At 43.7% G+C, this 14,728-nt stretch overlaps 1 pseudogene; it reads left to right on the top strand.

The window, feature by feature from the left end:
- The first annotated feature begins 11,659 nt into the window (after positions 1 to 11,659).
- On the top strand, positions 11,660 to 14,728 carry LOC119279623 (annotated as a pseudogene).

Genomic DNA, 14,728 nt, shown 5'->3' with positions numbered 1-14,728 from the left:
TTCAGGGCGTACTACAACTGTATCTGTATGTATGCATGATGTTTTTACCTTATCGCTCTGTCTGTTACGTTCTTCGTGATGATACATTCAAAATAAGACAACAAAATGGATATGTTTTGGCAGTATTTGTTCTGCTTTAGTTGTCCAGAATATTTTTCTCACTACTATCTAAAATTTGTTTCACTGATGAGTGACTTATCTTGTCATCGGATGTCCCCCCAACAGTACGCAATTTTGCATGGCGAGTCGCTACTGATTCACTGTCAACGTGGAGGAATAAGCACGTCCGGGGAATTGAGACAAGCGACCTATGCCCAATATGAATCTGAGGATGTTTTCATGCCCTCTGTCGCTGCACCTTTGTCACGAGTACTAATGGATACAATGGCTGGAGTTTGGACATTGCCAAGTATTACTACGATGCTGAATACTGGGAGGAGTGGCTTCAGTTGGAAGAGATAATCACGATTGTTATTGATGTTGACAGAGTACATGTCATATATAGAGAGAGGAGAACGTCCGCGTGTGCCCATCCGTACTTCCGCGTACGTGGCTTGATTTGATTAGAACAAAATAAGGCCCGGGCCCACCCCATTATAATCGGAGGGGGGATGATTAGATTAGAAAGGAAAAAGGAAAAAAAAACAACCGTAGGATGAAGTGGGAGCAAGAATGGAAACATGGGAAGGGAGCAGGCAAGTCGGATCCTCGCCGCTACAGAGGTGGCACACAAGCCGTGGGGGACGTGATCCTAATTACAAGGGACATGCACATGCACAATAACGGTACACACAGGTGAACGCATAGCCCGCAGCGCCATGCCGTAGGGAGCGAACAGCGAAGTAGCCCGTGAACGGAGAGGGTGGAGGCTGGGACGAGTGGCCGCCCGACGGTCCGCCCACATCCACGGCCACGGCCGCGGTCACCGCCGTCGCCGTTGCGGTCACCACGACCACGGGTTTGATGCTCAGGATGCGGGGCGGAGGAGCGGGCGGAGCTGTGGTCGGGTGTGCGCTCGCTGCGATCGCCATGAGAGCGCCCAGCCTAGCCAGAGGCGCTACCACCAGAGGAGTCGCTGCCAGGGAAAGCGAACGCCGAGGCGCTCTCCTCCGCAGACCACTGCGCCATGGATTCTTCGGCGAGGACGACGCGGGAGAGAATCGCGTCGAAGGGCATGTTAGGCACCTGATCCCCGAGAACAATACGAATGGTCTCAAGGTGTTTGTCGAGGTCGTGCAGAAACTGGGTGGAGAGATCCACCTCGGTGACGGCATGGTCGACGTTGGCGAGTCCATCGGTGAGGAGCTTCATGCGACGGGCATATTCGGTGACAGAGAGGTCACCCTGCTTGAGGTTGTGGTACTGTCGTTTTAGCATCATGAAGCGGGCAGCCCGATTCGCAAGGAAGAAGGACTGGATCTTGGTCCAGACATCATAGGTGGTGCTGGCACCGATGACATGGTCGATGAGAGGATCCATGAGGGTGGCGTCGATCTAGAGTGCGACGTGGGCATCCAGCTCCAGATACTGGGCCTCGGCATTGGGGGGCGGTCGGTGCTCGATGAGAAAAGTGACCCCATAGCAGATGAGAACCATGAGGAAAAAGGATTTCCACTTGTGGTAGTTGTGCTTGGCGGGATTGAGAAGGAATTTGATGTGGTTGGTGATGTGATCGTTGTAGATCGAGTTGCGAGGGCCGGGTGCCGACGGCGTCGGGGTGAAGGAGGAAAACAGCGGGGCAAACTGAGAGCCTGACGAGCCAGAGGTGCCACGAATGAGGGGGGATTGGTGCCGGAGAGGGAGGGCGGTGCAGTAGCTGCAGAGGAGGCCACGGCGGGCGCCGTGTCGGAGAAGAGGGAGCTCGGCGAGGTGGCAGAGCTGGAGGCGCCAGAGGAAGGAGTGCCAAGGTCGACCATGGTGGAGGAGCCTGGTAACTGATACCAAGTTGGAAGAGATAATCACGATTGTTGTTGATGTTGACAGAGTACATGCCATATATACAGAGAGGAGAACCATCGCCCCTACAGAGGTGGCACGCAGGCCGTGGGCGACTTGATCCTAATTACAAGGGATATGCACATGCACAATAACGATACACACAGGTTATATACAATTCAACAGCTTCTATATACGTTAGAGCCTCTATCTACCATAAGCTGAACATTATCCAATTCTTCTCATGATGTTATTGGCAGGCATGGCACACCCGTAATAAGGTGGTTCATAATAAACCACCACCGCCCATGGAAGTTTCTAGTCGTTTCTCGGTGAGATACCTTGACTTCCTAATTGGTATTACTAGCAAATAATGCCCGTGCATTGCAACAGAAAAAAAACAATCAGATTATACAGATGTGGTAGAGATAAAAAAAAATCTAAATCAAATGCCAGGATGAGATAAGGACTTTTAAAATGTCATTTCATAAACTATGTCTGAATGATGTCATGATGAGATAAGGGACTTTTAAAAAGTCATTTTAAAAACTGAAAATGTGACGTTCTCGTAACGATTTGATTTTCTAAGGCGTCACAAGGAAATATTTTTTGACTGAGCAAACTGCATTTGATGGACCATGCCTGAGCTAGATTGATGAATGATGTGTCTCGCCTTGACCTAGCGTGACGATGTTTCTCATAACCAGTAAAACTATGGTACTGGAATATATATAGTTATATATGAAGGCAAAATAAACATTTAGCCATTTTCATATAGCTTAAAAAGCAAACCCATAGGAATTAGTGTCAATATTTTGGGGCTCGAACACTGAAATCTTTGTCTAACCCGACGCGCGAGGGACTAAATAAAATCGTAACACAACCTCTACAGATCCCCTGATAAAACCTCTACATAAGCAACGGTTTATTCTGTTTGTTATTTACGAATCTATTTTAATTTTTGTGAATATTTTTAAAAATTTCATGGTCATTTTTTTCAAATTACCGATATGTTTTGAATACACAATCATATTTTAAAAATCATTTACATTTTTTATTCACAGACATTGTTTATTTCATGAACATTTTTTTTGAAATCGTGTAATTTATTTATGATATGCAATAGTTTTCTGAAATTGTGAACATTTTATGATTTCTCGATAAACTTTTCAAAACTCACAAATTTTTTGTGAATATTTTCAAAAATTTCATTGACATTTTTTTCAAAATACCGAATATGTTTTGAATACACGATCATTTTTAAAAAATCATGAACATTTTTTATTTCACAAACATTGTTTATTTCACTTTTTTTATAATATTGTTATTTTTTGTAATAATGTAATTTCTTTATAATAATCCAACATTTTTTTAAAATCATGAACATTTTGTGATTTCTCGATGAAAAAAATGAAAACTCGCAACTTTGTAAAATTTTGACTTTCTTGAAATCCCGAATTTATGTAAAAAAGGAAAACAAAAACGGAAATGATAAAGGAAAATTGAAAAAAAAAACACGGGCGTCACGACCAGGCTATGGGCAGGGCTCATTACCGTGCGGGGAGTATGAGGCGTGAAGTGAAAAGGGGAGAAAAAGGGGTACCAGGGATCAAATCCCACTCTCCCGTGTGGAACATAATTTCAAAAGGCAAGTTCCAATCAGGTGGTTGAACAATAGGTGCAGAAGTTAAGACTTTCTTAAATGTCTCAAAGGATTCTACACAATCATCATAAAAAGCAAATGGAACATCCTTTTATAAAAGATTTATAAGAGGCCTAAATATTTTAGAGAAGTCTTTAATAAACCTCCTATAGAAACCAGCATGACCAAGAAAACTATGAATAACTTTAATATCTTTAGGACATGGCATTTTCTCAATTGCATCAACTTTAGCTTGTTCCACCTCAATACCTCGTTCAGAATTTTATGCCCCAAAACAATACCTTCATTAACCATAAAGTGACACTTCTCCCAATTCAAGGCAAGATTAGTTTGCTCACATCTCTGCAAAACTCGACCAAGGTTGCTCAAGCAATCATCAGAAGAAGTTTCATATACAGAAAAATCATCCATGAAAACCTCAACAATCTTTTCACAAAAATAAGATAATATAGCAGTCATACATCTTTGAAAGGTAGCAGGTGCATTGCATAAACTAAAAGGCATACGTCTATAAGCATAAGTTCCAAAAAGGCAAGTAAAGGTGGTTTTCTTAATCAGGTTGTGAGACAGGTATTTGACAAAAGACAGAATATCCATCAAGGAAGCAAAAGTGTGTGTGCTTTGATAATATTTCTAGCATTTGATCAATAAAAGGCAAAGGGTAACAATCTTTTCTAGTTGCTTTATTTAATTTTCTATAATCAATAACCATTCTATAGTGAGTAACAAATCTTTGTGGAATGAGTTCATTTTTATCATTAGGAACAATGGTAATACCTCCCTTCGTAGGGACACAATGAACGACGATTACACATCTACTATCAGCTATGGGATAAATTATACCTGCTTCTAGAAGCTTTAATATTTTAGTTCTTACCACTTCTTTCATCTAGGATGCAAACATCGTTGGTGATCAACAACGGGTTTAGCATTAGATATCATATTAATCTTATGCTGTCAAAGAGTGGGACTAATGCTCTTAACATCATCAAGAGTATATCCAATAGCAACACAGTGCTTCTTCAGAATTTTCAATAATCTTTCTTCTTCATGTTCTGAAAGGTTAGCACTAATAATAACATGATATATTTTTTTCTCATCAAGATAAGCATATTTCAAATTGCCAGGCAATTGTTTTAATTCAAACACAGGATCACCTTTCGGTGGAGGAGGACCTCCTAGAGTTTTAATAGGAAAATTGTGTTTGAGCAGAGGGCATTGTTCAAAGAAAATTTTATCTATCACATTTCTTTCATGCATATGCACATCATTTTCATGGTCTAGCAGATATTGTTCTACTGGATTAGTAGGAGGCACGACAATAGAAATAAGACCAATTATTTCATCCTTACTAGGTAATTATTTCCTATGAGGTTGTCTATTAAACTTGGAAAAAATAAACTCATGAGACTCATCACCAAAGCTAACACTGATAGTTTGTTTATGACAATCTATAGTAGCATTGACAGTGTTCAAGAAAGGTCTACCAAAGATAATGTGACAGAAGTCATCTTGTGGGAACCAAGAACTAGAAAATCAGTAGGGTATTTTATTTTCCCACACAAGACTTCAACATCTCTAACAATCCCAAGTGGTGTGATGGTGTCTATTCAGCGGGTGTTATGTCATTCATAATTTCTTTATATAAGGTAAAAGGAATAGCACTCACACTAGCACCTAAATCACATAAACCATGATAACAATGATCTCATATTTTAATTGAGACAACAGGCATGCCAACAACAGGTCCATATTTGTCTTTTCATCAGGTTTGGCAATTCTAGCAGCTTCATCACAGAAGTAAATAATATGCCCATCAATATTTTCTACCAGGAGATCTTTAACCATAGCAACACTAGGTTCTACTTTAATTTGTTCAGCAGGTTTAGGTGCTCTAATATTACTTTTCTGAACCACAGTCAAAACCTTAGCATGTTCCTTTATCCTAACCGGGAAAGGTGGTTTTTCAATATAAGCAGTAGGCACAACTGGATCAACATTGTAAATAATAGTTTCATCTTTAGCTATGTCGGGTTCTTTAATTTCCTCTTTGATAGGGGGATGATATTTAAACCACTTCTCCTTAGGGAGATCAACATGAGTAGCAAATGATTCAAAAAATAGGCTACTATCTCAGAGTCAAGTCCATATTTAGTGCTAAACTTGTGAAAAGCATCAGTATTCATAAAAGATTTAACACAATCAAATTCAAGCTTAATACCTGACTCTTTACCTTCGTCGAATTCCCAATCTTCAGAGTTGTGTTTAATTCTTTCTAAAAGATTCCACCTGAATTCAATAGTCTTCTTCATAAAAGAACCAGTACAATAAGTATCGAGCATGGATTGATCATCACGAGAAAGCCGAGCATAAAAATTCTGAATAATAATTTCTCTAGAGAGCTCATGATTGGGGCATGAATATAACACTGAATTAAGCCTCCCCCAAGCTAGAGCGATACTTTCTCCTTCATGAGGCCAAAAATCATATATATATATATATATATATATATATATATATATATATATATATATATATATATAATTCCGATGACGATGAACTAGATGCATAGGATAATTTTTCTGGTGAAATTTCAATTTCAACCGATTCCAGTTCCAAGATCCAACATCATCGCATAGCCTATACCATGTTAATGCTTTTACTTCAAAGATAAAAGTAAAACCTTCTTCTTAGCTTCATCTCCGGATAATCCTACAAGCTTAAATAATCCATAAATTTCATCCACATATATCAAGTGCATATTAGGATGTTCAGTTCCATCTCCTGCATAAGGATTAGCTAGCAGTTGTTCTATAATACTCGAACGGATTTCATAACCAATATTTTTAGTAGGTGCAGTAGGTTGAGGGATAGCTAATTGTGGTTCCGATCGAGGTGAAGATACCCTGAACAAACCCCTCAAAGGATGATTCTCCATAGTAACAAGTAACAATAATTTCAGCACATAGTAATAATTTTTCCTTACCAAGAGCGCTTCACTCCCCGGAAACGGTGCTAGAAAAGAGCCTTGATGACCCACAAGTATAGGGGATCAATCGTAGTCCTTTCGATAAGTAAGAGTGTCGAACCAACGAGGAGCAGAAGGAAATGGCAAGTGGTTTTCAGCAAGGTATTTTCTGCAAGCACCGAAATAGTCGGTAACAAGTACTTTGATAGTAAGATAATTTGTAACAAGCAAGTAATGGTCATGGTAAATAAAGTGCAACAAGGTATCCCAATCCCTTAGTGGCAAAGGACATGCCAAAACGGTTTCTTATGATAAGCAAAGCGTTCTTGAGGGTACACGGGAATTTCATCATATCACTTTCATCATGTTGGTTTGATTCGTGTTCGCTACTTTGATAATTTGATATGTGGGTGGACCGATGCTTAGATGTTGAACAAACCTCCTACTTATGATTAACCCCCTCGCAAGCATCCGCAACTATGAGAAAAGTATTAAGATAAAATCTAACCATAGCATTAAACTTTTGGATCTAAATCTGTCCTTTACGAAGTAGCGCATAAACTAGGGTTTAAGCTTCTGTCACTCTAGCAACACACCATCTAATAATTACTCCACAATACATTCTCTTAGGCCCAAATATGGTGAAGTGCCATGTAGTCGACGTTCACATGACACCACTACGGGAATCACAACATACATATCATCAAAATATCAAACACATATCAAGTTCACATGATTACTTGCAATGTGATTTCTCCCGTGACCTCAAGAAGAAAAGTAACTACTCACAAATAATAATCATGCTCAAGATCAGAGGGGTATTAAATAGCATAATGGATCTGAACATATAATCTTCCGCCAAATAAATCATATAGTAATCAACTACAAGATGTAATGAACACTACTAGTCACCCACAAGTACCAATCTAAGGTTCCGGTACAAAAATTGAACACAAGAGATGAACTAGGGTTTGAGAAGAGATGGTGTTGTTGAAGATGTTGACGGAGATGACCCTCCCAAAGATGGGAGAGTTGTTGGTGATGAAGATGATGATGATTTCCCCCTCCGGGAGGGAAGTTCCCTCGGCGGAATCACTCTACTGGAGGGCAAAAGAGCTCCTGTCCAAGTTCCGCCTCGAGACGGCGGCGCTTTGTCCCGAAAGTCTCCTTCTGATTTTTTCTAGGTAAAAATGACTTATATACCAGAAGATGGGCATTGGAGGTGGGCCGAGGAGGGCATAACCCACCAAGGCGCGTCTGGAGGGCCTGGCGTGCCCAGGTGGGTTGCGCCCACTTGGTGGGCCTCGTCCGGTAGTTATTTGCTCCAGTATTTCTTACATATTGCAAAATAATTCTCCGTAAATTTTCAGCTCATTTGGAGATGTGCATAATAGGTAACTCTGACGTAGCTTTTTCAGGTCCAAAATTCCAGCTGCCGGTATTCTCCCTTTTGTGTAAATCTTGCATATTATGAGAGAAAAGACATTAGAATTACTCCAAAAAAGCATTATTATGCATAAAAATATTATAAATAACAGTAGAAAAAATGATGCAAAATGGACGTATCAGTGACGTCCTCGCCTTCTTGATCCAGCAAGACGGGCGAAGTGGTAGATGAGTTCCGGCAGCTCGACGGCGTGGTAATGATGGTGGTGAAACTCTCTTCGCAGGGCTTCACCTAAGCACTCCAAAAATATGACCGAGGGACGAAATTGTGGAGAGGGGCGCCGCACACAGCTAAGAAATTGTCGTGGTGTTGTGTGGCGCCCCCTCCCCCATCTCTACTCCTAATGTCTGAGTTGGTGAATAGTATCCATGGTTTATTTTCGATGGTTTTTTGTCATCCCCCCACCCCATCGAACGATACCTCCACCAGTCGATCCCACCCCACCGATTTTTTCCTCTCTGTTGCAAAACCGATGGACATAAAACCAGGGAGAAAAACAACACAAAAGACCACGCTTTCCTAATCTACCCCTCTCGACACTTTCATAATGTATCTATCTAATATAATCAATCTATCAATTTATATTCAAAACATATCTTTCCCTTGCACTCTTTCCTTCATTGTTTGGGTGAGGAGAGGAAAAAAATCAATCAATCTATATTCAAAATAGATCTTCCCCTGGCATGTCAATCAACCAAAACTGATTTTATATGATTACTACAAATCAATCTATCAATAATTCCAAGTCTACGGCGGTGATGGCACATCGCTACGTCGTTTGTTTGGTTTCGTTTCGTTCGTTTTGTTCCTTGATCCTTCCTATGATTTTCTACCAAAACAAACTCCCGAAAAATCAGTCCACCCCATCCGTTCCTCGCGTGATCTATTCCGTCGTTGCCCCAGTCCTACTCTACCTCCCCTCTTCCCGATAGCAGTAGCAGCGGGGGAGAGCCACGCTGAAAGAACATGCGGTGCCCCCATGTTTGGTTTTGGTAATTGATGACAATCTTTATGGACTAATGGTTGTCTTGAGTTATATTTGAAGGATCTGTCCATAGGCTTTTCTTGAAGTCCATGTGTGGTTTCAAGGAGTTTATGAGTTGACCAAGGTGCTATTAAGGAATTATCCAAAGATTGGTCATGTGAGTGTTGAGCTTATTGCAAGCATGTCTTGAAGAAGAAGATTGTGTGATCATTCATGTTTACCTTCAAGACATCATCCAAATGAAGAGAGTTGGAAAGATTCAAGCTTGATCAAGACTAAGTCAAAAAATGAATCAAGTTGATCAATACACAAAGCAGAGAAGATGTACCGAGAGGGATCAAGCGATCTCATGGTATGGTAAGCATGGTCAATTACGCTTTATGTACTAACCCATGGTCTTCGTGAGAGTTCTTTGTGGGGTTAGGTTGCGGTGTGCAAGTTCAAGTAGGATCGTCACGAAGAGATCATATGCTTGAAGCTTGCCGTCCATTGTGACGACAATGGACTTGTGAAGATGTGCAGAAGAGTGGCTCACCCATAGTGGAGTATGGGGGAGCAATCTACTAGTCTTCATCGAGTCAACGCAATCAAGAAAGGTGGTCCATCTTGAGGAGGAGAAGATCGTCTTCATCTAGGTCAAGTGGATCATGTGCAAGGCAAAGGTTTGCCCTTGATAGGTTTTCTATTTTACCGGTCTCACGGTAGTTGTGGGAGACCGGGTTATAGGATCGATTGCCGTACTATCAAGGGGGGCTCTCGATGAGTTGCTTGATCGTATCGTTCGTAGAGAGCTGAAACCATTGCATCCTTGCATCATCTTTATTGGTTCTTGTTTGGTTCTTCTCCTTATGAGATTTGGAGCTCTTGGTCTTTGTTTATGACAAGCTCGAGTTCATCGAAAACAGAGTTCACTTGCATCTTCTATGATGTTTTCGATGTTGGAGGGTTTGCCAGTTCTTCTCTGTTGGAGGTTTCACTCCTTCTCGCTGTTTTGATGCTACTCGTTGTCTTGTATCCAACAAGCTTGAGTTTGCTCAATTCGGAGCTCATATGAAGAAGTTATGGCTTTTCTGTTTTTCTCCCTGCTCTGGTCTGAGCGGTAGTACCGCGGGCCGAAGCGGTAGTACCGCTTGGGTGCTATAAGCGGCAGTACTGCTCCACAGCGATAGTACCGCTTGTAGCCCCAGCCGTAGTACCGCTGCAGTTTCGTGCTAGTGCCGCCTCGATTCGAGGGCTCGTTTTTCGTGTCGGACTTTCCGGTACCAGCCGCGGTAGGAGTGGCGGTAGTACCGCTCTGCAGCGGTAGTACCGCGAGGAGGAGCGGTAGTACCGCTTAGGCTGTTAAGCGGTAGTACCGCTGGCCTAGCGGTAGTACCGCTCTCTACGGGACTGGTAGGGGGGTAACGGTTGGATTTTCCCCCTCCTATAAAAGAGGGTCTTCTTCCCCAATGGACCCTATCCTTTAAGCTCGTGTTCTTCCCCCATTGTTGACCTTCTCCGAGCTTGCTATCTCTCAATCCCTCCATGGATTCTTGCTAGTTTTTGAGCGAAAAGAGAGAGGAGATCTAGATCCACGTTTCCACCAATCACTTTCTCCTCTATGTGAGGGGAACCCCTTGGATCTAGATCTTGGAGTTCTTGGTGTTCTCCTTCTTGTTCTTCCTCTCATCTTCCTCCCTAGCATTAGTTGCTTCGGTGGGATTTGAGAGAGAAGGACTTGGGCACTCCGTGTGCCCTTGCCATTGCATTTGGTGCGTCGGTTTGAGTTCTTCACGTGATACATGGAAGTTACAAGTCGAGAAGCTTATTACTCTTGGGTGCTTGGTGCCCTTGAGCTTGTTCCTCTTGGGTGCTTGGGCGCCCTAGACGGTTGGTGGTTTTCGGAGCTCAATCATTATGGTGTAAAGCTCCGGGCAAGCATCGGGGTCTCCAATTAGGTTGTGGAGATCGCCCCGAGCAATTTGACGGGTACCGGTGACTGCCCCCAAGGGTTTCCAAAGTGTACGGGTTCGGTGACCGCCCCCAAGGGTTGCCATTTGTATGGGTTCGGTGACCGCCCTCAGGGGTCCCTTAGTGGATTCACGGCATCTTGCATTGTGCGAGGGCGTGAGGAGATTACGGTGGCCCTAGTGGCTTCTTGGGGAGCATTGTGCCTCCACACCGCTCCAAACAGAGATTAGCATCCGCAAGGGTGTGAACTTCGGGATACATCGTCGTCTCCGCGTGCCTCGGTTATCTGTTACCCGAGCCCCTTTACTTATGCACTTTACTTTGTGATAGCCATATAGTTCTTTGTCATATATCTTGCTATCACATAGTTGCTTATCTTGCTTAGCATAAGTTGTTGGTGCACATAGGTGAGCCTAGTTGTTGTAGGTTTTGTGCTTTACAAATTAACCGCTAGGTTTATTCCGCATTTGTTCAAGCCTAAACCGTAATTATTTTAAAGCGCCTATTCACCCCCCCCTTTAGGTGACATCCTCGATCTTTCACACGCGAAGCAGCAATGGGACGACAACAGCGACAAGCAGTAGGAGGTCGGATGACTCTATCCCACGAGATCGCTCATCTCTCATCCTTTTTCTTTCTCCATATCGAAATTGAGATATAGAGCGGGTGCCCGGGGGTGACACTAGTGGGGCGACGGATGTGTGTGGCGGCATGGTTGCAGCGCGACTGCACGAGACGAGCGCAGGCATACTGATGGTGGAGGCTGACCGCGTCGCGAGTCGTGACAAAGAGCTGGGGACGCTGCTGGTGTCGTTGGAAACGCGGTCGGTTGTCTCCTCTAGAAGTGTCAGGTGGTGGATTGGGTCATGGCCGCCGCCTCCTTCCTCTGACCACCAGCAGCAGCTCCCCCTACACGGCCTCACCTTTTCCATCAAGGAGATGAACTGCGACCCTGTTCGCTCGTTCGCTCCCTTCCTCGGTCACATTGATATTCGGTAATCTCACTGACTGACTGACTGGTTGATTGCAGCTTCAACATCGCCAGCCGCGTCACTGGGTTCAGGACCCCGGACTGGGCCCGGACGCATGCGCCGGTGAGCGCCACGGCTGTCCGCGCTCGCCGCCGGCGCCATGGGCGTGGGCAAGAACGTGATGGACGAGATGGCCTACAACTTCAATGGCGAGAACACACACTACGACACTCCCTCCAACCCCTAAGCTCCCGGCCGCGTCCCTGACAGCTCGGCTCGGTGCTACCTCTTGAGCATGCGTTGGTCTTTCCCTTGAAGAGGAAAGGGTGATGCAGTAAAGTAGCGTAAGTATTTCCCTCGGGTTTTGAGAACCAAGGTATCAATCCAGTAGGAGGCTCCTCACAAGTCCCACACGCCTACACAAACAAATAAGAACCTCGCAACCAACGCGATAAAGGGGTTGTCAATCCCTTCACAGAAACTTGTGAAAGTGAGATCTGGTAGAGATAATATGATAAGATAAATATTTTTGGTATTTTTATGATATAGATTAGAAAGTAAAAGATGCAAATAAAAGTAGATGGAAAACTTATATGATAAAAGGTAGACCCGGGGGCCATAGGTTTCACTAGTGGTTTCTCTCAAGATAGTATAAGTATTACGGTGTGTGAACAAATTAGTGTCGAGCAATGGATAGAAAAGTGCATAGTTATGAGAATATCTAGGCATGATCATGTATATAGGCATCACGTCCGTAACAAGTAGACCGACTCCTGCCTGCATCTACTACTATTACTCCACACATCGACCGACTCCTACCTGCATCTAGAGTATTAAGTTCATAAGAACAGAGTAACGCACTAAGCAAGATGACATGGTGTAGAGGGATAAACTCATGCAATATGATATAAACCCCATCTTTTATCCTCGATGGCAACAATACAATACGTGCCTTGCTGCCCCTACTGTCACTGAAAAAAGACACCGTAAGATTGAACCCAAAGTTAAACACTTCTCTCATGGCAAGAAAGATCAATCTAGTAGGCCAAACCAAATTGATAATTTGAAGAGACTTGCAAAGATAACCAATCATACATAAAAGAACTCAGAGAAGATTCAAATATTTCTCATAGATAAATTTGATCATAAACCCACAATTCATCGGATCTTGACAAACACATCGTAAAAAGAGTTAAATCGAATAGATCTCCAAGAAGAGGAAGGAGAACTTTGTATTGAGAATCAAAGAGAGAAAAGAAGCCATCTAGCTAATAACTATGGACCCGAATGTCTGTGGTAAACTACTCACAACTCATCGGAGAGGCCTTGGTGGTGATGGAGAGGCCCTTCGTGGTCGATTCCCCCTCCGGCAGAGCGCCGGCGAAGGCTCCAAGATGGGATCTCGCGGATACAGAAGGTTGCGGCAGTGGAATTAGGTTTTCGTGATGCTCCTGAATGGTTTCGGGGTACGTAGATATATATAGGAGGAAGAAGTAGGTCGGTGGATGCTCGAGGGGCCCACGAGGGTGGGCAGTGCGCCCACCCTTACAGGGCGCGCCGGGCACCCTGGTGACCGTCTCGCTCGTTGCGTGATGTCCACTCCAAGTCCCCTGGTTTGCATTTGTTCCAAAAAAATCGCTCCCGAAGGTTTCATCGCGTTTGGACTCCGTTTGATATTCTTTTTCTTCGAAACACTGAAATAGGCAAAAAAAACAACAATTCGGGTTGGGCCTCCGGTTAGTACGTTAGTCCAAAAAATAATCTAAAAATGTAAAGTAAAGCCCATAAACATCCAAAACAGGTAATATAATAGCATGGAACAATCAAAAATTATAGATACGTTGGAGACGTATCACTCGGCCGCCATCGTCACCGCCAGCTTCGCTGACTTCACCCTCGGCACCAACATCGGCGGCAGTGTCAGGGTGCCTGCCGCATACTGCAGCATCCTCGGCACCGACATCGGCGGCAGTGTCAGGGTGCCTGCCGCATACTGCAGCATCTTCGGCCTCCGCCCTTCACATGGACTGGTCTCCACCGAGAGCGTTGTCCCCATGGAGAAGATGTTTGACACCGTCGGTAATTTCAGTCTAGCCATGCACTGCTACTGTCAGTGTTTAGCAGACAAAATTATTCATTTGTTCAAGTGTTCATTCGGTTGTATTTGAGCATCTGATTGTGTTTTTGCTTACAGGCGGTTTGCCAGAGATCTGGCTACATTATCCCGTGTCACTGACGTGGTGCTGCCACCTATACCTGCCGACGCCTTCGATGGCCAGCTACGACGACCAAGCCGTGTCATGATTCCTGCAGACTGTTTCAAGATCTTGGGCTCCGTGGAAGAACCCACCTACAAAATCCTCAACGCTTCACTTGCCAAGGTATTCGGAAGTAAGTATCTACAATGAACTCGAACTCATCCATCCTTGGTATCCCTTGATGCAGAGTAGAGCAGAGCAGGGCTGGTCCGGGCAACTTACATATACGAGTCTTGGAACCTTGTGAGGTGTGTTTGCTGACTGACTGGCAAATGATGCAGTGGTGAACAATGGCAACATTGTTTATTTTGTCTCCAGCAACATTCCGAGCATCAGCAACTTCACGACCGACTTGTCTGTGGTCGAAGCATCATTATCTTGTGTGCCCTCTCTGTCTGTCATCTCATGTGCCATGTGTGTCCCTCAAAGGTATGTTGCTTTACTGTCAGTTGTTTGCATACCTACTTACTCACACTAAACACAACCACATATATCATAAATTTGTGTGCCCCTTAATTGAACCCATGTCGTCTTCATAATTCCACAGTTAG

Source organism: Triticum dicoccoides, chromosome 3B (genome assembly GCF_002162155.2).
Source record: "Triticum dicoccoides isolate Atlit2015 ecotype Zavitan chromosome 3B, WEW_v2.0, whole genome shotgun sequence".
NCBI lineage: Eukaryota > Viridiplantae > Streptophyta > Magnoliopsida > Poales > Poaceae > Triticum > Triticum dicoccoides.
The sequence above is the reverse complement of the archived record's forward strand: the minus strand, read 5'-3'. Positions and strand labels throughout refer to the sequence as shown.